The sequence below is a fragment of the Scyliorhinus torazame genome, chromosome 5 (genome assembly GCF_047496885.1).
Source record: "Scyliorhinus torazame isolate Kashiwa2021f chromosome 5, sScyTor2.1, whole genome shotgun sequence".
NCBI classification, from domain to species: Eukaryota; Metazoa; Chordata; class Chondrichthyes; order Carcharhiniformes; family Scyliorhinidae; genus Scyliorhinus; species Scyliorhinus torazame.
This window is the reverse complement of record NC_092711.1, coordinates 165,576,239-165,598,910: the sequence shown is the minus strand read 5'-3', so window position 1 is coordinate 165,598,910 and position 22,672 is coordinate 165,576,239. Positions and strand designations below refer to the sequence as shown.

Genomic DNA, 22,672 nt, shown 5'->3' with positions numbered 1-22,672 from the left:
CAAGGGTGAGCTTTCCCTCGCACATGCGCAATCTCTGCTCTCCCTCAGACATGCTCAGTCCCGGGGTGGGGAGAGGGGAATCACCTAGAGACTTCTTGTTCTGGCCACAGCCGGTTGCCTGGAAACCTTGTCTCGAGGAGGGGAACAATGAGTGAGGCGGAGGAAAGTTGTTGACCAATGGGAAGAGTTGGTGAACCGGAAGGACTCTTCCACCATCCAATTAGTTTCCCGTTTTCTGAATGCGGAAGCTGGACAATGAGCAAAACTGGGGCCTCACACAGACTGAAAACTTGTTTTTGTCGCCAACATCTGTGAGTAAAACACTTTCTTTTCTCCCCCCTTTCCATTTATTTTCTCATTCTCACCTTCAATTGGTCACTTGTAGCAACTGAAGGGAAAGGAAGTGAATCCAGGGAGGGCGCAGACTCTGCAAAGCTTGGCCCAGGTCTCTTCTTTCTCTCAAAGACATTGACATCCTTTGCTCCCTCAGCTTCACACATTTATTTGTCTGGCTAAAAGGATGGTCTCTTTCCTAATATTCACAATAAAGGGCTAGTTTCTCCAGGTGATTGGTATTAATTTACTGTCCCCTTAAATGTCAGCAGACAGGCATGTCTTATATGGTACACATAAGATATATTATTTATGGTTCTGCGATAAAGTGCAATCCAGTCATCTCTTCCCTTGGAGGGTTATTAGTCTCTGGATTTCTCTTCCACAGGGACCAGTGGGGTGTGGAGTCATTGAATATATTCACAGATGAGTTGGACAGATTTTTAATAAATTGTTTTGTTTTAAATCATTTTTAAACAATGAATGCAACAGAAAAAATCGTGGCAAATGGGTACAGAGCGGAACAAGAGATATTGCCAACATACATCCAAGCAACACATTGCAGAATTAATTTGGAACAGGATATTTGAGGGAGCAGAGCCTCGAGATGAAATGCCAGATTAATTGAAGAACCAGTTTACAGGTTAAAAAAAATACATTTCACTGAGGCCCATTCCCCATCCTATCCTCGTAACCCGTTGCATTGATCATTGTCAACCCACCTAACCTACACATCTTTGATACTAAGGGGCAAATTAGCGTGACCAATCCACTTTCACTGCTCATCTTTGGACAGTGGGAGGAAACCGGAGCACCCGGAGGAAACACACGAAGACACGAGGAGAATATGCAAACTCCACACAGACAGCCACCCAAGGCTGGGATTGAACCTGGGTCCCTGGCACTGAGGTAGCAGCAGTAATCACTGTGCCCTACTCCCGGCCTAAGTTGAATTGAATTCACTCATGGAAAGCCCAGGAGGAGCAAGTCAGTCAAATGTAGGAGTCCCATCCTTTACCCAATGCATAAGACTCAGAATGAATCACGGACATTAAAAATTGCATGGAGATGCATTCCATAATCAGCCTATGCTGGTTTTGGATCGAGAGAGAACTGACTGGTCTGCTTCTGTATTGAGCCAGATGAATGTTGGCTCCATCCTAACCCAATCCCTTATGAACCTAAGACGAGAGGCCAATTGATGAAGCCTGATTTTCGGAAGACCATACCCTCCCTTATCTTGGTGATTGGAGCTGAACAAACATTTTGATCCAGGTAGAGTTATAGATGTTTACAGCATGGAACCAGGCCCTTCGGCCCAGCTTGTCCATGCCGCCCAGTTTCTGTCACTGAGCTAGTCCCACTTGCCAGCATTTGGCCCATATCCCTCTACCCACCCTGCCCATGTAACTTCTAACTGCTTGTTAAAGGACAAATTTGTACCCGCCTCTACACTGCCTCTGGCAGCCTATTCCAGAAGTTCACCACCCTCGGTGTGAAGAATTTTCCCCTTTGGTCTCTTTTGTATCTCTCTCCTCTCACCTTAAACCTATGTCCTCTAGTTCTAGACTCCTCTACCTCAGGGAAAAAATGTTGGCTATCTTCCTTCTCTATGCTCCTCATTGTTTTATAGACCTCTATAAGATTACACCTAAGCCTCCTACACTCCAGGGAAAAAAGTCCCAGCCTCTCCTTATAACTCAGACCATCAAGTCCTCGCAGCATCCTGGTAAATCTCTTTGCACTCTTTTGTGTTTAACATTATTCTTTCTATAATAAGGTGACCAGAACTGAACACAGTATTCCATGTCCGGTCTTACCAATGTCTTGTCCAATTTCAATAAGACTCCGGTATTCAATATTCTAACCAATAAAACCGAGCATACTGACTGCCTTCTTCACCACCCTGTCCACCTGCGACTCCACCTTCAAGGAGCTGTGAACCTGTACTCCTAGATGTCTTTGTTCTGTAAGTCTCCCCAACTCCCTACCATTAACTGAGCAGGTCCTGCCCTGATTTGATTAATTTCCCTAACAACTCTGGTTGACAGTAGTATAGGCAGCATCTGCAGAGGGTACAACAGTCTGTGCAACACATTTTAATGAAGGGGATCCTCACTCACCATGAAATCGGAACAGCCGACCACCGGGCAAGGTCCCACCTAATAGTCACCATCAGCTGTGGAAAGTTGGCCCCATAAAGCCGTCATTGATCGGTTTGGGCTGGTTTAGCTCAGTGGGCTAGACAGCTGGTTTGACATAAACATAGAACAAACAGTGCAGAAGGAGGCCATTCAGCCCATTGAGTCTGCACCGACCCACTTAAGCCCTCACTTCCACCCTATCCCCGTAACTCAATAACCCCTCCTAACCTTTTTGGTCACGCAGGGCAATGTATCATGGCTAATCCACCTAACCGGCACGTCTTTGGACTGTGGAAGTAAGTCGGAGCACCCGAGGAAACCCAAGCAGACACGGGGAGAACGTGCAGACTCCGCACAGACAATGACCCAGCGGGGAATGGAACCTGGGACCCTGGCGCTGTGAAGCCACAGTGCTATCCACTTGTGCCACCGTGCTGCCCCTAGGCTGCAGAACGAAGGTCCTTTGTCAAACAGGCCAAGTATTTGCTCGGCTTATTCCCAAACTCGTACAACTTCGATCTCACTAACTTTCAACTTTTCTCGACCTGCTGAGTAAATAGGGAGTTCAAAGCCACTCTTGCTGCGTGAACCTCCTTCAGCAATAGCTTACTCGGGTCCTCCATATGATTCTCCTCCACCTTCGCCAAACAAACCTCCAGAAGCTGCTGGTTCTCCAGCATCCTGCACCTTTTATTAGCAGTGTAAGAAATGATCAGCCCCCGAGCATAAACCGTAAATGTCTCCAACAAAATGGAGAAGGAAATACAAGGAGTCGAGTTAACCAAAAGGAAGAACTCAAACTCTTCCCGAAAGTGCATAATAAATGAACTCAGGGAGGCTCCAAACCTCCACATTCTCGACCTGGGGGTGAGCTCGCGAGCAAAAACTCCAGACAAACGGGGGAAGGTCTGCGATTACGATGCTCCCTGTGGTGCAAGTGGACACCAGGTGTAGGATCGTCCTCGGCACAAAAAAAGTTGTCGATTCTAGTCTGACATTGCTGTGGGGCTAGAAAGAAGGTAAAATCTCTGCTCCTCAGGTGCAAAGTGCTCTAAACATCCACATAACCCACCTTCTCACGGTTATGATCCCGGACCAGACCCCAACAGTGGCTTGGATACTGGGCACAAACCCCAATATTTTATTTGTGTTTTGTCAGACTGTGAGGCAAGGATACCTTACTCCAGGAGTGATTTCACACAAAATAGGGCCATGCTATGTGAAAACAAACTTTATTATTGACACAATATTCAAATATATAACATCACACCAGAAAACAGCTGACAATTAGCCCTTAAACAATGCTAATCAATACAGTGAATACAGTAACCCTTAACTGCTACCTTTATTCCCACTCAAACAGCAAAAACACATCTCAGCTCTCAATCCACCGTTAAACACAGTTAGCCCTCAGCAATACCTGCTTTACACAGATGTTCTTTGAGAAAGAGAGCTCTTGTGTCACCGCTTTAAAGACAAGATCTCAAACCTGTCAGAACCATGAAGAAACTTGGGAAGCTGTTTCAGCTTGCCTTCGAATGACACTCTTCTGAACTGCTTGGAAAGAAACTGCTAATCTAGCTGCAGACATATATTTTCAACTGAACTGAGATGCTTGACCTCTGCTCACATCTTGAACTAATTCTCAACTAAAACACAGCTTTGCTGCAAAAAGCCTGAAACCGTGGCTCCTCCCAGTACTGTCATCACCTTACCAAGCTGAAATCTAATTAACTCCACAGGGAATCCCCTTCATCCAAACATCATTCCATGAGCCCACACTTTTTACGATACTTTAATTACACCTCTGGATGCAAAACTTAGTTGTCCTTCAAAAAGAATAAATTTAGAGTACCCAATTCTTTTTTTTCCAATTAAGGGGCAATTTAGCGTGGCCAATTCACCGACCCTGCACATCATTTTACATTGTGGGGGTGAGACCCAAGCAGACACAGGGAGAATGTGCAGACTCCACATGGACAGTGACCCGGGGCCAGGATCGAACCCAGGTCCTCGGCACTGAGGGGCAGCAGTGCTAATCACCGCCACCGTGCTGCCCCCGGCAATGAATTTAAAGACAATGTGGTGAAGCTTTGGGATTCTCTACCCCAGAGGACTGTGGAGCCTCAGTCATCAAGTATTTTTAGACCGAGAGTGATAGGTTTCTCGATATTGAAGATATCGAGGGATATGGGGGATAGTGTGGAAAAATGGTGCTGAGGTAGATCCGCCAATGATCTCATTGAATGGTCGAGTAGGCTTGATGGGCTGAATGGCCGACTGCAGCTCCTATTTGTTATGATCTGTGTGAAGGACAGGAAGCAGTGAGCAGGGATCTGTCAATCAGCCTGAATCAGCACATTCAGGAGAATTGGGAGGGTGAATATTAGATACAGCAGAGTGAGAATGGAGGGAGAGTGTGTGGGATAGAGATTTACAGCTTTTGGGGAACGAGAGAGGAAAGACTGTTTCACAGAAATTAAAATAATCTGTTTTGAATTTCTCTCCTGGACTGACTGTGATGTCTTTTGTAAACTCCAAAGGAGAGGATTTACAGACAGAAATCTCAAACATCACGTCTGGATCTGACAGAGACACTCGGTTCATCAGCCATTAAATCTAGAAGGAGAAATGTTTGCCCGGCCTGTTGACTTCAACAAAGTTTAAACATCAGTGTGACTGGAAAAGCACCGAGACACACACACCCGAGCGAGAGTGTTCCAGAGCACTGACTGTGGAAAGAGCTTTAACCAGTTACACAGCCTGAAAAATCATCTCACCATTCACAGCGGGGAGAGACCGTATACGTGTTCTGTGTGTGAACAAGGCTTCAAGTGATTGTCCGACCTGGAGAGACACGAGGAGACCCAAAACATGGAGAAACCGTGGAAATGTGGGGACTGTGGGAAGGGATACAGATCCCCATCTGTGCTGGAAGTTCACCGACGCAGTCACACTGGAGATAGGCCGTTCACCTGCTCTCCGTGTGGGAAGGGATTCTCTGAGTTATCCAAACTGAGGACACACCAGCGAGTTCACACTGGGGAGAAACCATTCACTTGCTCTCAGTGTGAGAAGGGATTCACACGGTTGGACAGCCTGAAGTCACACCAGCGAATTCACACTGGGGAAAGGCCGTTCACCTGCTCTCAGTGTGGGAAAGAATTCACTGCGTTATCCAATCTGAAGAAACACCAGCGAGTTCACACTGGGGAGAGACCATTCACCTGCTCCCAGTGTGGGAAGGGATTCACTCAGTCAAGCAGCCTGCAGACACACCAGCGATTTCACACTGGGCAGAGGCCGTTCACCTGCTCCCAGTGTGGGAAGGGATTCATTCAGTCAAGCAGCCTGCAGACACACCAGCGAGTTCACACTGGGAAGAGTCCGTTCACCTGCTCCCAGTGTGGGAAGGGATTCTGTGTTTCCTCGTCCCTGCTGAGACACCAACAAGTTCACAATTGATTACAGTGATGGATTCTGCTGTTATTGTTTCTGCTTCAATTACATCCAGGACTGCATTTCGTTCTCTCTTCTCTTTCTCTCTCAGGGAATCTGCGACAGGAAAATTGATGCAACTGTGGCGAACAAGAAATATTAAAGATTTCATTAGATCAAAGGAAGAGGATCATAAAGTGGCCAAAATAGTAGCGGGCCTGAGGATTGGGAACTTGTTTTAGAATTCAGCAAAGGAGGACCAAGCAACTTATGAAGAGAAAATAGAACCTGGACTTGCACAAACTGATCATGGGAGGGGACTTTAATACAGTTATTGATCCCGGCCTGGATCGATCATGCTTGAAAACGGGCAGGGTGCCAGCAATGGCAAAGGAACTGAAAGGGTTCATGGAGCAGATGGGGGGGGGGGGGGGGGGGGGGGTTATCCATGGAGATTTAGGCAGCCGAGGGTGAAGGAGTTTCCTTTCTACTTCCACGTACATAAGGTATACTCTCAGATCGATTTCTTTGTTTTGGGTAGGGCCTTGCTGGCAGGGGTGGTGGACATGGGGTATTCGGCGATTACGATCTCGGACCATGCTCCACACTGGGTTGACCTGCAGGTGAGTAAAGATAGCAATTAGCGCCCGCAACGGAGGTTGGATGTCGGGCTGTTGGTGGACGAAGCGGTGTGCGAGAGGCTGAGGAAATGCATGCTGCATTACCCACAGGTAAATGATACGGGGGAGGTCTCAGCAGCAGTGGTCTGGGAAGTGCTGAAGGCAGTGGTGAGAGGAGAGCTGATCTCGATCCGGGCTCACAGGGACAGGACGGACAGGGCAGAGACGGACCGACTGGTAAAAGAGATTCTACAAGTCGACAGGAGGTACGCGGAGACTCCAGAGATAGGGCATTTAAGGGAACGGCGGAGGCTGCAGGCGGAGTTTGGCTTGTTAACCACAGGGAGGGCAGTGGAATAGCTCAAAGGCGATGGGGGGGGGGGGCGATATACGAGCATGGTGAGAAGGCCAGCAGGATGCTTGCACAGCAGCTTAGAAAGGGAGAGGCAGCTAGAGAAATAGGGAATGTTAGCGTCGGGGATGGGAACTTAGTTGGGGACTCGGTCGGGGTTAGTAAAACGTTTCGGGATTTTTACAGCAGGTTGTACAGGTCAGAACCCCCTGCGGGGCCGGAGAGGATGAGGCACTTCCTGGAGGGGCTGACTTTCCCGAAGGTGGACCGGGAGCTGGTAGTAGGACAGGGAGCCCCGATCGGGTTGGAAGAGATAGTGGAGGGTTTGAAGGCCAGGCTGCCGGGTAAGGCCTGGGATCGGACGGGTACCCAGCGGAGTTCTATAAAATGTTCTCCGGGATATTGGGACCGGTGCTGATGAAGGTGTTTATCGAGGCAAGGGAAAGGGAGGTTCAGCCCCAGATGATGTCACATGCCACAATTTCGCTTATGGAATGGAATGGAACGCGGGGGGGGGGGGGGGGGGATGGGGGGGGGGCAGTGGGATGGACCGGGGGGGGGAGTGGGATGGAACGGGCGGGGCAGTGGGATGGAACGGGGGGGGGGCAGTGGGATGGAACGGGGGGGGGGGGAGATGGAACGTGGGGGGGGAGATGGAACGTGGGGGGGGGGGATGGAACGGGGGGGGGATGGAACGGGGGGGGGAGGATGGAACGGGGGGGGGGGGGAGGATGGAACGGGGGGGGGAGGATGGAACGGGGGGGGGGGATGGAACGGGGGGGGTGGAACGGGGGGGGTGGGATGGAACGGGGGGGGCGGAATGGAACCGGGGGGGGGGGCAGTAGCATGTATGTAGTCCCCTCACCCCCCCTCCTAGAACCCCCCCATCCACTTCCTCTTGCAAACGCCTCACCCAGTATCGATCCCCTCCCCCCACCATTCACACCTCCCCCCACCATTCACACCTCCCAGGTCCATTGAAACCTGTTTGACCAGGCTCCAATGTCTGCGCCCCCCCCCATCACACTCCCGTTCTCTAATCACCCGACGTTGCCTCGTGTGGTGACCCCTGCCAGAGCCCCCCCTGTTCAGTAACCCAGCCCCACGTGCTCAAAACCCACCTCCACGTGCTCAAAACCCACCTCCCTGAAACCAAGAAACAATATAGAACTGCACCCATAAGGAAAAAAACACAACACACGTAGATAAACCCCCCCCCCCCCCCCCCCCGCCATTTAAGCGACAGAAACCAAACCCCAGTCAAGTAGAAAACCCTCAATAAGAGAACACAATCCCCGTCCCCACCAACCAAGCCCAAATCCCAACTCTCATCTCAGTCCCAGTCCTTCAGCCTTAACGAACGCCTCCACCGCCTCAAAATAAAAGTCCTTTGAGTTATGAGTCACTCTCAGCTTTGCTGGGTAGACCACTCCAAATCTCACTCTGCTGCCGGAACAATGCCACCTTCACCCGTCCAAAGGCCGCCCGCCTTCTCACCAACTACTCCGTCAGATCTTGATATCTGCATCTCCCAACACCTTCCCACTTCATATCCGCTAACTAATGGCATTCTGCTCTTTTTTACTGCTCTGGTAGGGAAGGCCACCCAAGGCTGCACTTAGCATTATTCCTGCACTGAGGGTCTCCTCCATGTAGGATGAGATCGGGATGCCATTTTGAAATGGCGTCCTGAGCTCTTGACCCCCTGACTCGACCCCCGGACCAACTCACCTATAAGGGGGTCCTCGGGCCTCCCCACACCACCTCACATGGGCAGTGCACCCCCGGGCTTGAGCCCCGGTGCGAGCAAAATGCCAGCCTGACACCTTGGCATTGCCCAAGTGGTACCCTGGCAGTACCCCTGCCAACCTGACAGTGATATCTGAGCACCCCAGAAGTGCCAGGCTGGCACCTGGGTGGCACTGCCAGGGTGCCTACATGGCATTGCTAGGTTGCCCAGCTCAAACCTTCTCCTTCACGTGGTAGCTGTGGAAGCAGACTATAACTGCCCTTGGTGACTCATTCACTCAGACTTCAGCCTGAGTGACCGATGTGGCCTGTCCCACTCGGAGCGGAGGGTTCTTCCCCCTCCCCCATCAACTCAGCAAAAATCTTTGCAAAGTACTCGGTCGGCCTCAGGCCCTCCACTCCCCAGGCAGGCCCACAATGCTCAAATTCTGCATCCTTGACCAGTTCTGCAGGTCCCCTACCTGAGTTCTGAGCCTTTTGTTGACCCCTGTCACCCTCCACAGCTCCTCCCCCATCGAGGTGAACTGGTTGCTGTGTTGCAACAGTGTCTCCTCCACCCCCTTCAACTTCTCACCTTGCTCCCGCACCTTGACCGACGTCTTCTTCTCTGCCGCCTTTACCAGGGCAATCGCCTCCTTCACCCACTCTAAAGTGAAGTCGCCATCTCCCTCCAAAGCACCTCCAAATGCTTGGCAAACAGCCTTTCAAACTTGACTGTAGCGGTAAGACCCTGTTTGTGCTAAAATGACTGATTGCAGGCATGATGGGAAGGTCTTGGTCAACTTGAAATGAGGCCTGGTACCTTTTGATCAGTGACCAGAGTCTGCAATGCACTGATGGAAAAGATTGTGAAATGCCGAGCAGAACCTGAGTTGACACCTTTAACCACAATGTCTGAAGAATGCCTACCTAAGCACTGGGCAGCACGGTAGCATTGTGGATAGCACAATTGCTTCACAGCTCCAGGGTCCCAGGTTCGATTCCGGCTTGGGTCACTGTCTGTGCGGAGTCTGCACATCCTCCCCGTGTCTGCGTGGGTTTCCTCCGGGTGCTCCGGTTTCCTCCCACAGTCCAAAGATGTGCAGGTTAGGTGGTCTGGCCATGATAAATTGCCCTTACTGTCCAAAATTGCCCTTAATGTTGGGTGGGGTTACTGAGTTATGGAGATAGGGTGGAGGTGTTGACCTTGGGTAGGGTGCTCTTTCCAAGAGCCGGTGCAGACTCGATGGGCCGAATGGCCTCCTTCTGCACTGTAAATTCTATGATCTATGAATGGATCTAGGGTTAGAAGAAAAATGTCATTAGACCGTTCAAAGTAGAGTAAATTTGTCCTGTGTGGGAAAATGAAATGAAAATCGCTTATTGTCACGAGTAGGCTTCAATGAAGTTACGGTGAAAAGCCCCTAGTCGCCACATTCCGGTGCCTGTTCGGGGAGGCTGGTACGGGAATTGAACCGTGCTGCTGGCCTGCCTTGGTCTGCTTTAAAAGCCAGCGATTTAGCCCAGTGAGCTAAACCAGCCCCAGAAGGAGAATAAGAACCAAGCCTCGAAGATTCCGTTTCAGCGACGACCGAGGATCAACCGGGACAAATGGGTGAGGCTCAGAGAATAGAACAGACCTCCGAGAGGAATGTGGCCAATTCAGTTCAAAGGGGTAATATCTACTTATGTCTAAAGCTCTGACATCACCTCGGTCAGAGTTTCCCCGGTGAGGGGAGCGGCCCCACCCGACGACCCAGCCCCGCATCTTCCTTCCTGCAGGACTCACAGCAGCACTCGCCGGCGGACCTTCGCTCGCCCCCTTCTTTCCAGCACCTTTCCTCTGGGACTTCAACATTCAACATTTAATTCCACCGTACTGCCAGTTCCCCATTACCCTTCAATCCATTACCAATTAAAAATCTGTCTTCTCTAAATCTGGATGAATGGCCTGTCGTTAATATGTTGATGCTGGTGTCATATTGATATTGTTCATTCCGGGGACTTCCGGTGACAACATGTTGGTGGATGTCGCACGTTAGGTGGCTCCTGCGAGAATCTCGGATTTTTGGACGTTTATGCCCAGTTTAGGAACAGTTTTTAGATGAGTTGTTGAGGGAAGTCATAAGGAGGTTGAGGAATGTTGAATGTTGAACAACCCCAGCCTCTCCAATCTTTCCTCATAGTTAAAATTCTCCATCCTGGGTAACATCATCATAAATCTCCTCTGCAGCCTCTCTCGTGTGATCACATCCTTCCTGTAATGTGGTGATCAGAACTGTCCACAGTGCTCCGGCTGTGGTCTAACTGGTGTTTGATGCAGTTCCAGCACAATCTCCCTGTTCTTATATTCTTGGCCCTTGGCTACCAAAGGAAACTATCCCACCTGCCTTCCTGAGCACTGATAACAGAGAGTGAGAGGCAGCTGAGAGAGACAGAGGGAGAGCGAGGCACCAGAGACCGAGAGGAGAGAGAGAGAGAGAGTGGGAGAGACCCTAGTCAGTAACAAAAATAAGTAATGAAATAAGACAGATTTGCATGAACTGACACCACTTTGTTCACAGATTGACAGAGTAATCACTGTACTTGAAACAATGTTATTCACTTTTGGAATTGAATTAATTAAGGGTCAGATTATCTATATCACCCCCAGTATCAGATAGGTCTGTTTAATACAGAACAGGGTTAAACCCAGCGTCCAATATTACAGGTCTCTGTGGCTGTTGGATGCCTGGTTTCACTGTACAGCTGATACGCCCACAGCTTCAGTGAACTTGTCTACCCAGGGTCTGTTTCTAAACCCTCATCACAACATATTACCTGGTTAGCTATTTATATATGGTCATCATGGTCAGACAGCTAACGCAAAGCTCAACCAGAAACTATGGTTCTTCTTTCTACTGATTCCAGCTCCTACGAGGAGTGACGGCATCTCCAGCCCTCAGCTCTGTTGCTGGGCTGTCATGACATGAGCAATAGAGAGACAGAAGTTGCCTGAGGCATTATGGGAAGTTGAAACTTGTAGCTCAAAATCAACTGTAAGATTTCTGAAAAGATCAGTAACTTTAAAAGATAAATTCTAAACCCAGTGAACAAAATGAAGACTCATAAGGCAAAAACTTCATGTTTTATGACTTTTACTGCAAAAAAACTAGAAGCAACAATGCCTACACATTATTTTTATTAAGAATGTATCTCTTAAACTATAAACATCTTTGCCCTTTTACTTAGAGTACCCAATTTATTTTTTCCAATTAAGGGGCAATTTAGCATTGCCAATTCACCTACTCTGCACATCTTTGGGTTGTGGGGGTGAAACCCACGCAAACATGGGGAGAATGTGCAAACTCCACACAGACAGTGACCCAGAGCCAGGTTTGAACCTGGGACCACTGCGCCACCGTTCTGCCACTTTGCCCTTTTACTTTTTAAAAAAAATTTAAGAGTACCCAATTATTTTTTCCAACTAAGGGGCAATTTAGCGTGGCCAATCAACCTATCCTGCACATCTTTTGGGTTGTGGGGGCGAAACCCACACAGACACGGGGAGAATGTGCAAACTCCACACGGACAGTGACCCAGGGCCGGGATTCAAACCCGGGTCTTCAGCGCCGTAGGCAACAATGCTAACCACTGTGCCACCATGTTGCCCTCTTTGCCCTTTTACTTTAATGTGGCAATGTTGGCGTTGGACAGGGGTGAGCACAGTAAGAAGTCTGACAACACCAGGTTAAAGTCCAACAGGTTTGTTTCGAATCACCAGCATTCGGAGCACAGCTCCTTCCTCAGGCGAATGAAGAGATGGATTCCAGAAACATATATGTAGATAAAGTCAATGATGCAAGACGATACTTTTGAATGCGAGTCTTTGCAGGTAATTAAGTCTTTACAGGTCCAGACGGAGTGACTGGAGAGAGGGATAATCACAGGTTGAAGAGGTGTGAATTGTCTCAAGCAGTGATAGTTGGTAGGATTTTGCAAGCCCAGGCCAAATGGTGGGAGGGTGAATGTAATGCGACATGAATCCAAGGTCCCGGTTGAGGCTGTACTCGTGTGCAGAACTTGGCTGTAAGTTTCTGCTTGGCGATTCTGCATTGTCGCACATCCTGAAGGCTGCCTTGGAGAGGCTACTACCTCTTAATAATAATAATCTTAATTTTTGTCACAAGAAGGCATACATTAACACCGCAATGGGGCAGCACGGTGGCACAGTGATTCGCACTGTCGCCTCATGGCGCCGAGGTACCAGGTTCGATCCAGGATCTGGGTCACTGTCCATGCAGAGTTTGCACATTCTCCCCTTGTTTGTGTGGGTTTTGCCCCCACAACCCAAAGATGTGCAGCCCAGGTGGATTGGCCACACTAAATTACCCCTTAATTGGAAAAAATGAATTGGGTACTTTAAATTTTTTTTAAAACATGGCAATGAAGTTACTGTGAATCTCCCTTCATCGCCACATTCCGGCACCCGTTAGGGTACACAGAAGAAGAATTCAGAATGTTCAATTCATCTAACAGCACATCTTTCAGGCATTCTAGAACTAGATGTAATAGTCTGAGGATAAGATGGGCAGCATGGCAGCACAGTGGTGAGCACAGTTGCTTCACATCTCCAGGGTCCCAGGTTTGATTTCGGCTTCGGTCACTGTCTGTGTAGAGTCTGCACGTTCTCCCCATGTCTGCGTAGGTTTTGTATGGGTGCTCCGGTTTCCTCCCGCAGTCCAAAGATGTGCAGGTTAGGTGGATTGGCCATGATAAAATGTAGATTGGCAATGATAAATTGCCCTTCTTGTCAAAAAAGGTTAGGTGGGTTTACTGGGTTACGGGGCTGGGGTTGGGGCGTGGGCTGGGGTGGGGTGCTCTTTCCAGGGGCTGGTGTAGACTCGATGGGCTGAATGCCCTCCTTCTGAACTGTAAATTCTATGATTTCACCGGACGCTTCGGTTTCCTCCCACATGCCCCGAAAGACGTGCTTTCAGATAATTTGGACATTCTGAATTCTTCCTCAGTGTGCCCGAACAGGCGCCAAAATGTGGCGAATGGGGGCGGCGGGGCGGGGCGGGGGGGGGGGGGGGGGGGGCTTTTCAGAGTAACTTCATTGCAGTGTTAATGTAAGTCTACTTACATAAGAACATAAGAACTAGGAGCAGGAGTAGGCCATCTGGCCCCTCGAGCCTGCTCCACCATTCAATGAGATCATGGCTGATCTTTTGTGGACTCAGCTCTACTTTCCGGCCCGAACACCATAACCCTTAATCCCTTTATTCTTCAAAAAACTATCTATCTTTACCTTAAAAACATTTAATGAAGGAGCCTCTACTGCTTCACTGGGCAAGGAATTCCATAGATTCACAACCCTTTGGGTGAACAAGTTCCTCCTAAACTTAGTCCTAAATCTACTTCCCCTTATTTTGAGGCTATGCCCCCTAGTTCTGCTTTCACCCGCCAGTGGAAACAACCTGCCCGCATCTATCCTATCTATTCCCTTCATAATCTTATATGTTTCTATAAGATCCCCCCTCATCCTTCTAAATTCCAACGAGTACAGTCCCAGTCTACTCAATCTCTCCTCGTAATCCAACCCCTTCAGCTCTGGGATTAACCTAGTGAATCTCCTTTGCACACCCTCCAGTGCCAGTACGTCCTTTCTCAAGTAAGGAGACCAAAACTCAACACAATACTCCAGGTGTGGCCTCACTAACACCTTATACAATTGCAGCAGAACCTCACTAGTCTTAAACTCCATCCCTCTAGCAATGAAGGACAAAATTCCATTTGCCTTCTTAATCACCTGTTGCACCTGAAAACCAACTTTTTGCGACTCATGCACTAGCACACCCAGGTCTCTCTGCACAGCAGCATGTTTTAATATTTTATCATTTAAATAATAATCCCTTTTGCTGTTATTCCTACCAAAATGGATAACCTCACATTTGTCAACATTGTATTCCATCTGCCAGACCCTAGCCCATTCACTTAGCCTATCCAAATCCCTCTGCAGACTTCCAGTATCCTCTGCACTTTTTGCTTTACCACTTATCTTAGTGTCGTCTGCAAACTTGGACACATTGCCCTTGGTCCCCAACTCCAAATCATCTATGTAAATTGTGAACAGTTGTGGGCCCAACACTGATCCCTGAGGGACACCACTGGCTACTGATTGCCAACCAGAGAAACACCCATTAATCCCCACTCTTTGCTTTCTATTAATTAACCAATCCTCTATCCATGCTACTACTTTCCCCTTAATGCCATGCATCTTTATCTTATGCAACAACCTTTTGTGTGGCACCTTGTCAAAGGCTTTCTGGAAATCCAGATACACCACATCCATTGGCTCCCCGTTATCTACCGCACTGTTAATGTCCTCAAAAAATTCCACTAAATTAGTTAGGCACAACTTGCCCTTTATGAACCCATGCTGCGTCTGTCCTATGGGACAATTTCCATCCAGATGCCTCGCTATTTCTTCCTTGATGATAGATTCCAGCATCTTCCCTACTACCATAGTTAAGCTCACTGGCCTATAATTACCCGCTTTCTGCCTACCTCCTTTTTTAAACAGTGGTGTCACATTTGCTAATTTCAAATCCGCCAGGACCACCCCAGAGTCTAGTGAATTTTGGTAAATTATCACTAGTGCATTTGCAATTTCCCTAGCCATCTCTTTTAGCACTCTGGGATGCATTCCATCAGGTCCAGGAGACTTGTCTACCTTTAGCCCCATTAGCTTGCCCATCACTACCTCCTTGGTGATAACAATCCTCTCAAGGTCCTCACCTGTCATAGTCTCATTTCCATCAGTCACTGGCATGTTATTTGTGTCTTCCACTGTGAAGACCGACCCAAAAAACCTGTTCAGTTCCTCAGCCATTTCCTCATCTCCCATTATTAAATCTCCCTTATCATCCTCTAAAGGACCAATATTTACCTTAGCCACTCTTTTTTGTTTTATGTATTTGTAGAAACTTTTACTATCTGTTTTTATATTCTGAGCAAGTTTACTCTCATAAGACCCATTATAAGACCCATTGGTTTTATTGTCAGTCTGCAGACAGGAGCTGGAGAACTGAACCCAGGCAGAGGAGAGGGAGGGAGAAAACTGGGAGTGGAGAAAAAAAATGGTGAGATGGGTTTGGATTTCAGCCCAGGGAGGAGGGAGGGTGTGTGGGACGGGGATTTACAGTTTTGGGGGAACAAGAGAGGAAAAAATGTTCCAGAGAAACTTGAATTGTCTGTTCAGAATTTCTATCCTGGACTGACAGTGATGGCTTTTATGAACTCCTTTTACAGGATACTAGAAGTGGAAGATTGGCCGACAGAAAACTCAAACCAAGCATCAAGATCTGACAGAGTCACTCAATTAATCAGGAGCTAAATATCATTGGTATTTTAATTTGGAAGGGGAATTGTTTGTTCTGTTTCAAGCAGTGTGACTGGAAAAGCACCGAGACACACACACACCAAAGTGAGAGTGTTCCAGAGCACTGGCTGTGGAAAGAGCTTTAACACAGCCTGAAAAAACATTACACAATTCACTGCAGAGAGAAATTATACACCTGTTTTGTGTGTGGACAAGGCTTCAACCGGGAGAGACATAAAGACACACTCACCATAGGGAAACCGTGGAAATGTGCGGACTGTGGGAAGGGATTCAGTTACCCATCACATCTGGAAGTTCATCGGCACAGTCACACTGGAGAGAGGCTGTTCACCTGCTCTGTGTGGGAAGGAATTCACCCATTCATACAACTTTCTGACACACCAGCGAGTTCACACTGAGGAGAGGCCATTCACCTGCCCTGTGTGTGGGAAGGGATTCACTCGGTCATCCCACATTGTGACTCATCAACTTGTTTACACAGATAAGAGACCATTTACATATCCTGACTGTGAGAAGAGTTTTAAATGTAAAATGGATCTGCGGACAGATCAATGTATTCACACTGGGGAGAGACTGTTCACCTGCTCCGTGTGTGGGAAAGGATTCATTCAGTCATCCCACCTATAGACACATCAATTGTTCACTCTGATAACAAACTTTTTAACTGTCCGGACTGTGAGAACAGCTTTAAAAACAAAAAGCATTTATTATTACACCAATATGCTCACACCGGGGAGAGACCATTCACCTGCTCGGTGTGTGGGAAAGGATTCAGCCGTCCGACTGAACCACCAGAGAATTCACACTGGGGGGAGGCCATTCACCTGCTCTGACTGTGGGAAGGGATTAATTAATTAATCCAACCTTCTGACACATCAGCAGGTTCACAGTGACGAGAGGCCATTCACCTGCTCAGTGTGTGGGAAGGGATTCACTCGTTCATCCAACCTATTGAATCACCAGCGAGTACACACTGGGGAGAGGCTGTTCACCTGCTCGGTATGTGGGAAGGGATTCAGTCAGTCATCCAACCTGCTGACACACCAGAGAGTTCACACTGGGGAGAGGCCATTTACCTGCTCCATCTGTAGGAAGGAATTTTCTCATTTATCTTCTGAAACACCATTGAATTCACACTGGGGAGCAGCCATACACCTCTAATGTCTGTGGGAAGGGATTTACTCAGCCATCCCACCTGCTTACACACCAGCGAGTTCACAAGCGACTACAAGGTTTGGATTCTACTCTTATTGATGCTGTTAATCATGTCCAGGACTGAATAATGTTCACTCTGACAGTCTTAATCTGCTGATGAGGTTTAATATTCTGAATAAATGTGAAATAAATCAGCTTTATTTGAAACATTGTTGCAGATTTTTGTCTTTCCTCTCTGAGTGTTTAACAGCACCTGCCTGGAGCTCAGAAAGGACAATCTGGGGAAGGATCATATGGCAGGAACAGAACTTCAGCCTGGACACAGTCTTTCAGGGTCACACTGAGAGGGACAAACAACACTTTGGTCTTTCTCATCTCTCTTCACTGTCAGCAAAGTCCCCGTGTGGCTGAATCCTGAAGTGTGCAAGAAATGTGTCCCAATCACTCTCTTCCACATCTCAGAACCCCTGAACCCCTAGAACAGAAGCACCTTTACAACTGTGTTCAGAGTTGGGAAGAACAATGGTGAATGCTGGAAATGTGGTGTCAAATCAGAGATTGGTGTAAAACTGTGATGCTCCTGATTGAATGTAAAGCAGCTGGTTTCAGTTTCCAGGCTGAAAATGCATCGGAATCCATCTCAAACATTTTAATGTGTTTCTGTGACAGTTGCAATTATTTCATTGAATAGAAAGCTACTTAAAACAGATTGGTTGAAGTTTGCATTAAAATAGCAGCTGGAGGACATCACAGGAGCCTGGTAACAGCAGGGAGAATTAGACAATAGTTTCATTCCCAGATAAAGGAGCTGCTGTTTGTGTCCAAGAATTCCCAGTTTTGTTGATGTGTGCTTCCCACATGCTGTCCTTTTAAATAAACCTCACTCCGACCAGCCTTTAGCAATCATAAACATACCAGAGAAAACGGCGAAGCTGTGTCTGCCCCTTTAACTGGGAGCTGAGCAGTGTCAGGGCCCCGACTGTCCCTTTAAGAATAAGTGATGTGTTCAGCTGAAGATTCCTATTGGCTGTTTTCTGAGTGGTCTCCTTATTCTGATCATTCTCAGTGATCCTCGGGTATGTGAACCTGCTCTCCTGTCTCTCATTCACTGAACATCTCTCTACTCACTCAGATTCTCATTGATGTTCAGGGTAGGTCGATTGACCACATTAAATTGCCCCTTAATTGGAAAAAAATGAATTGGGTACTCAAATTTTTAAAACATTTTTTTTTTAAAGGTTATGGTCTAACAGCGACAGAGTAACACACACCAGAAGTGGATTATATTATGTTGTTAACAAACCATGACTAACTCACTATTATACGAAAACTAAACTTTAGTTATGGTTCTCTAGATACTGAATGAAATGAAATGAAAATCTCACTGTATTATCGTTACATTGGATCCAATGATGTGTTCACTCACGCACAGCAGCCCGACTCTTATTATTGGAACAGACTCTGTGTTTGTTACTCTCAAAATCAGTGAATCCTTTGCTGTTTATCCTCTGGGCCCCATCTCCACTATTATTGTCTGAGACCCTGTCGTTTTATAGGGTTTAATGACTGTCATTTGATAAGTACAGATAATTATAACAATTTTACTTTTTGTTTTTGGAGTTTTGTGAGTGATGACCTGCTGCGTTTATCTACATGCAGCAGGAGTATATCCTGCATCCGCCACTTAGTCTGGCGTGATACACGTTGTGAAAACTTAACAAAACCCGTCAAATCAAAGTGCGGAAATCAGGGTCTAAAGGCAGTCAACCCCTGGGGTGCCCATCGAGCACGGAAGGCCTCGAGTGTGCCTGTGGACACCGCATGCTCTCACTCCAGGGACACCCGGCCGCGAACAAGGCTGCAGAAGAGGGGCAGACAGTCAGGCCGGATAGCCCCCTCAGTCGTCCGCTGCCTGGACCTATTAATGGCAAGTTTGGACAGGCCCAGGAGCTGGTTCACAAGGAGGTCCTCCTCCTTCCCCGCGCCCCTCCATACCGGATGTCCGTAGATTAGGAGCGTGGGGCTGAAGTGCAAACACCGCACAACTGCGAATTCTCGAGTCCAAGTGTGCCCACGGGGCCAAGCACGACTGATTTTAGGCCTTGGATGGCTTTAGCCACGCGCTGGACGGACACTGCTCCGCGCTCGGCAAGCTCGTAGGGCGTCATCCAGCCCACTCCTCCACCACCCAGCACGTCCCCGATACTGGTCACCCCAGCATCCACAGCCCTCTGCTCTGCCAGCCACCGGAATGGATATTGGCGGAGTTGCGAATTCCTGAGCACCAGCTCCCTTATGACAGCCACTACTCCTAACGGGGAGAGCTGCGGCGCGTGGCGACCATGTTCCAGATTTTGAGAAGGTCCTGGTACAAGACAGGCATTGCCAACAAAGAACTCCGAAGACCTTGCTGGTCAACGAACAGGAGCTGCACATCGTAGTTCAGGCCATGCACCTGGCAGAAGAATACATCGCCAGGGCACACCATCATGGAGGAGGCTCAACGTACAGGTAACGCTGCAGACTGAAGGCGGAAAGTCGCTACCTGGGTGTGAAGGCACACCAGTGCCTGACTGCCCTCCGCAATCGGGAGATTCAAGACCTCCGCAGTGACCCAGTGCAATCCACTGTCACAGAAGAGCCAAATTAGAGCTCTCTGGATGTGTGTGACAAAGTTAGGGGGAGGAGTCAAAGTGACCAGCCGGTACCACAACATGGAGGCAACCCAGCTGGTTTATGACGAGAACGCGACCCCTGTGGGACAGCACTCTGAGCAGTCCTGTCCAGCGTCCCATGCGAGTGGTGACCTTGGTCTCCAACTCCTGCCAGTTTGCTGGCCAGGCTTCCCCTGCCGGGCAAAAATGGACTCCCAAGTAGAGGATGTTGGTCCGGCTCCAGCTGAAGGGCCTGAACTCCTCTGGGAGGGGTCCATTTGCCATGGACCGACCAGGAGTCCGGAACATTTAGCCCAGTTGATCCTAGCAGAAGACGCGGCAGAGTACACAGGCACTCTCGCATCCTCCGCAGGTCACCAGGGTCAATGAACGTGAGGAGCACATCATCAGCATAAGCCGAGAGGACCAGCTCCATGTCCGGCTCGCGGAGAACAAGCCCCGACAACCTCCTCTGCAGGCTCCAAGCAGAGAGAATAAAGTTGGCCGGACAAGGGTCAGCCCTGAAGCACTCCTCTCCCAAAGCGAAGGGGCGCCGTCAGGGACCCGTTAACCTTAATCAGACACTCCGAGGCAGCGTATAATAATCAGATCCGAGCGACAAAGTGCGTTCCGAACCCAAAAGCTTGCAGAGCCCCGAGCAGATACTCGTGTCCCACCCTGTCGAACGCCTTCTCCTGGTCAAGAGACAGGAAGGTGCTCGACATACCAGCTCTCTGCTTTGGACTTGAGGAGCAGCCCCAGATTTCCCCAGCTGTCCAGGGCCACGATGCTTTTCAAAAATGCCCGGAGGGGATGAGGGGAGACTCGGTGCCGGGCATGAGGGCACACTCTGCCTCACTGCAGAGCGTCTAAATCCTCCTCCTCGCCCGCCACTGAGCAGCCTTCCTCCTCCGAATGGTCACCGCCTGAACCCGAGCCCCCGTGGCGGGCGCCGCGGGCCCATCAACTAGCCCTTGGCCCGAGTTGATCCGGGGCTGGTTTAGCACAGGGCTAAATAGCTGGCTTTTATAGCAGACCAAGACAGGCCAGCAGCATGGTTCAATTCCCGTACCAGCCTCCCCGAACAGGCGCCGGAATGTGGCGACTAAGGGATTTTCATGGTAACTTCATTTGAAGCCTACTTGTGACAATAAGCGATTTTCATTTCATCCCACCCCCAGGATCGTCCTCAGGTGGGTTCCTTACAAGCTCCCCCCACGATTCAGGGTCCGTGGATGGCGGCGGCTCCGATCCCGCATCCGCCTTCGATGCCGGGCCCTCGGAGAAACCCCGGAAGACTCCCGGGAACAGATCCTCTGCTTGGGTGTTGTGAGCGGGGAGCCTTCCTCGCCGTCGCCCGCCCATGACCTGAATATCTAAGGAAACTGGTGGCTGCCGCCAGCCCCCGGCGACGAACAAAAGGAGGTGACCGGGGAGTAAAACTGTACCGGGCAGAACGAGCCCTCGCGGGCCACGTCTCCGCCCAACCCCAGGCCTCCCTGCTCGGGGGACGATGGCAGAATGGGCACCTCTGTGGCCTTGGAGGCCACCTTGACCTTTTTAATGGGGCTGGGCGTCAGTGTGATGGGAGTAAACGCAGGCGATACCCAACACCGCTCGCCTGGGGAGGGCGTAGCGAGATCCACCAGCTCCTCCAGCCGAGGCAGGCGGCGCTTGCAGGGGGCAGGCTCACCTTGCTGCGGGGCTGTGGTGAGGCTGGAACAGCCTCCAGCTCAGGGCAGTACACAGGGTCCCCACCGCCCTCCGGAGCCCGTGTGGTGATCTCTCCATGCACCTCAGGTTGTTGTGAGGCGGCTGCGGTGTCCCGAGGTGAGGCTGCGGCCTCCAAGTTGGTAGGGGTGGGCACGGGGTCAGTACCCCTGACGGGTCCAAGTTGTGGATGGGCCCAGTCCGACCGCCGTGCCGTCTTCCGTTTGGCCTTTTTAGGCTGCCTCTGCCCCCACCCAGCAGCCGCGGTGTTGTCAGGGGCCGGCTGTTGGGCAGACAAAGAGGTGATAGAGGAGATGGGGGCAGTGCCAGCCGCCCTGGAGTTGGTGGCGGCCGTTAGGGTGGGGCAGTTCCAGCGAATGTGCCCCAGCCCTCTGCAGGCATGGCACCGCATGCCATCCGCAGACCAGAACACTTTATGGTCCTCCCCTTGGTGGGAGACCACGAAACCTCCCTCCGTGACCTCCTCCCGGGTCAAGCAGACAAAAACCTGATGCCGGAAGGGGTATACATGGCGGAGGGTGAGATCCCTCAGGTCGAGTGTCAGCGGCACCACCCCGGACCTGACCTCCCCCAGTAGGTTGAGATGGGGGAGGAGGAGCTCGGTGGGGAGGTCGGGCGGGACGTTTGAAAGAACCACACGTTCGGCAGTGGCCTTCAGCGGGTCCACCACCACATGTGTCCCACCAACCATGAGCCCCCTTTTCAGGACATGGTGGACCGCCTGCTCGGCCCGCAGGAAAAACATAACCTTGCCGTACATCCTGGAGGCGGTTACGATGGCCGAGGGGCTGAAGACCCCAGCCATCGCAAGAGTGCACGCCTCGATGGTCATGGTGGGGTTGGGCACAACGTTTGACCCTAAGTTGCCGTGTTAGTAGGCAGAAAGGCGAGGGGGTCGCGGATGGTCGAGGGGCTCCCTTCCCTGCAGAGGTTCTTGGCCGCCCTGCCCCCGGCAGTGTGGAGGATGCCCCTGGGGTATTGGCCATGCCCACCCCTGGTACGGTTCGGCCGTGTATCTAAGACCAGGGTAGCAGGGTAAGGGTGGGGGGATGGACGTGGCACCACAACAGCAGGTGCCACAAGGGAAGGTGCTGAAAGGGCAACAGCAGAGCGGGGCAGCGTTCTTCAGCCCT

At 49.9% G+C, this 22,672-nt stretch overlaps 1 long non-coding RNA gene across 2 annotated transcripts; it reads left to right on the top strand.

Moving 5' to 3' along the window:
- The first annotated feature begins 188 nt into the window (after positions 1 to 188).
- On the top strand, positions 189 to 17,361 carry LOC140420462 (uncharacterized). 2 transcript variants are annotated; one of them, XR_011946384.1, is made up of 3 exons: positions 255 to 311; positions 6,457 to 6,538; positions 15,909 to 17,361. It is a non-coding gene; the product is annotated as an uncharacterized lncRNA (long non-coding RNA). The 2 variants fall into 2 exon arrangements; XR_011946383.1 differs by lacking the exon at positions 6,457 to 6,538 and having other exon boundaries at positions 189 to 311.
- Positions 17,362 to 22,672: the final 5,311 nt, after the last annotated feature.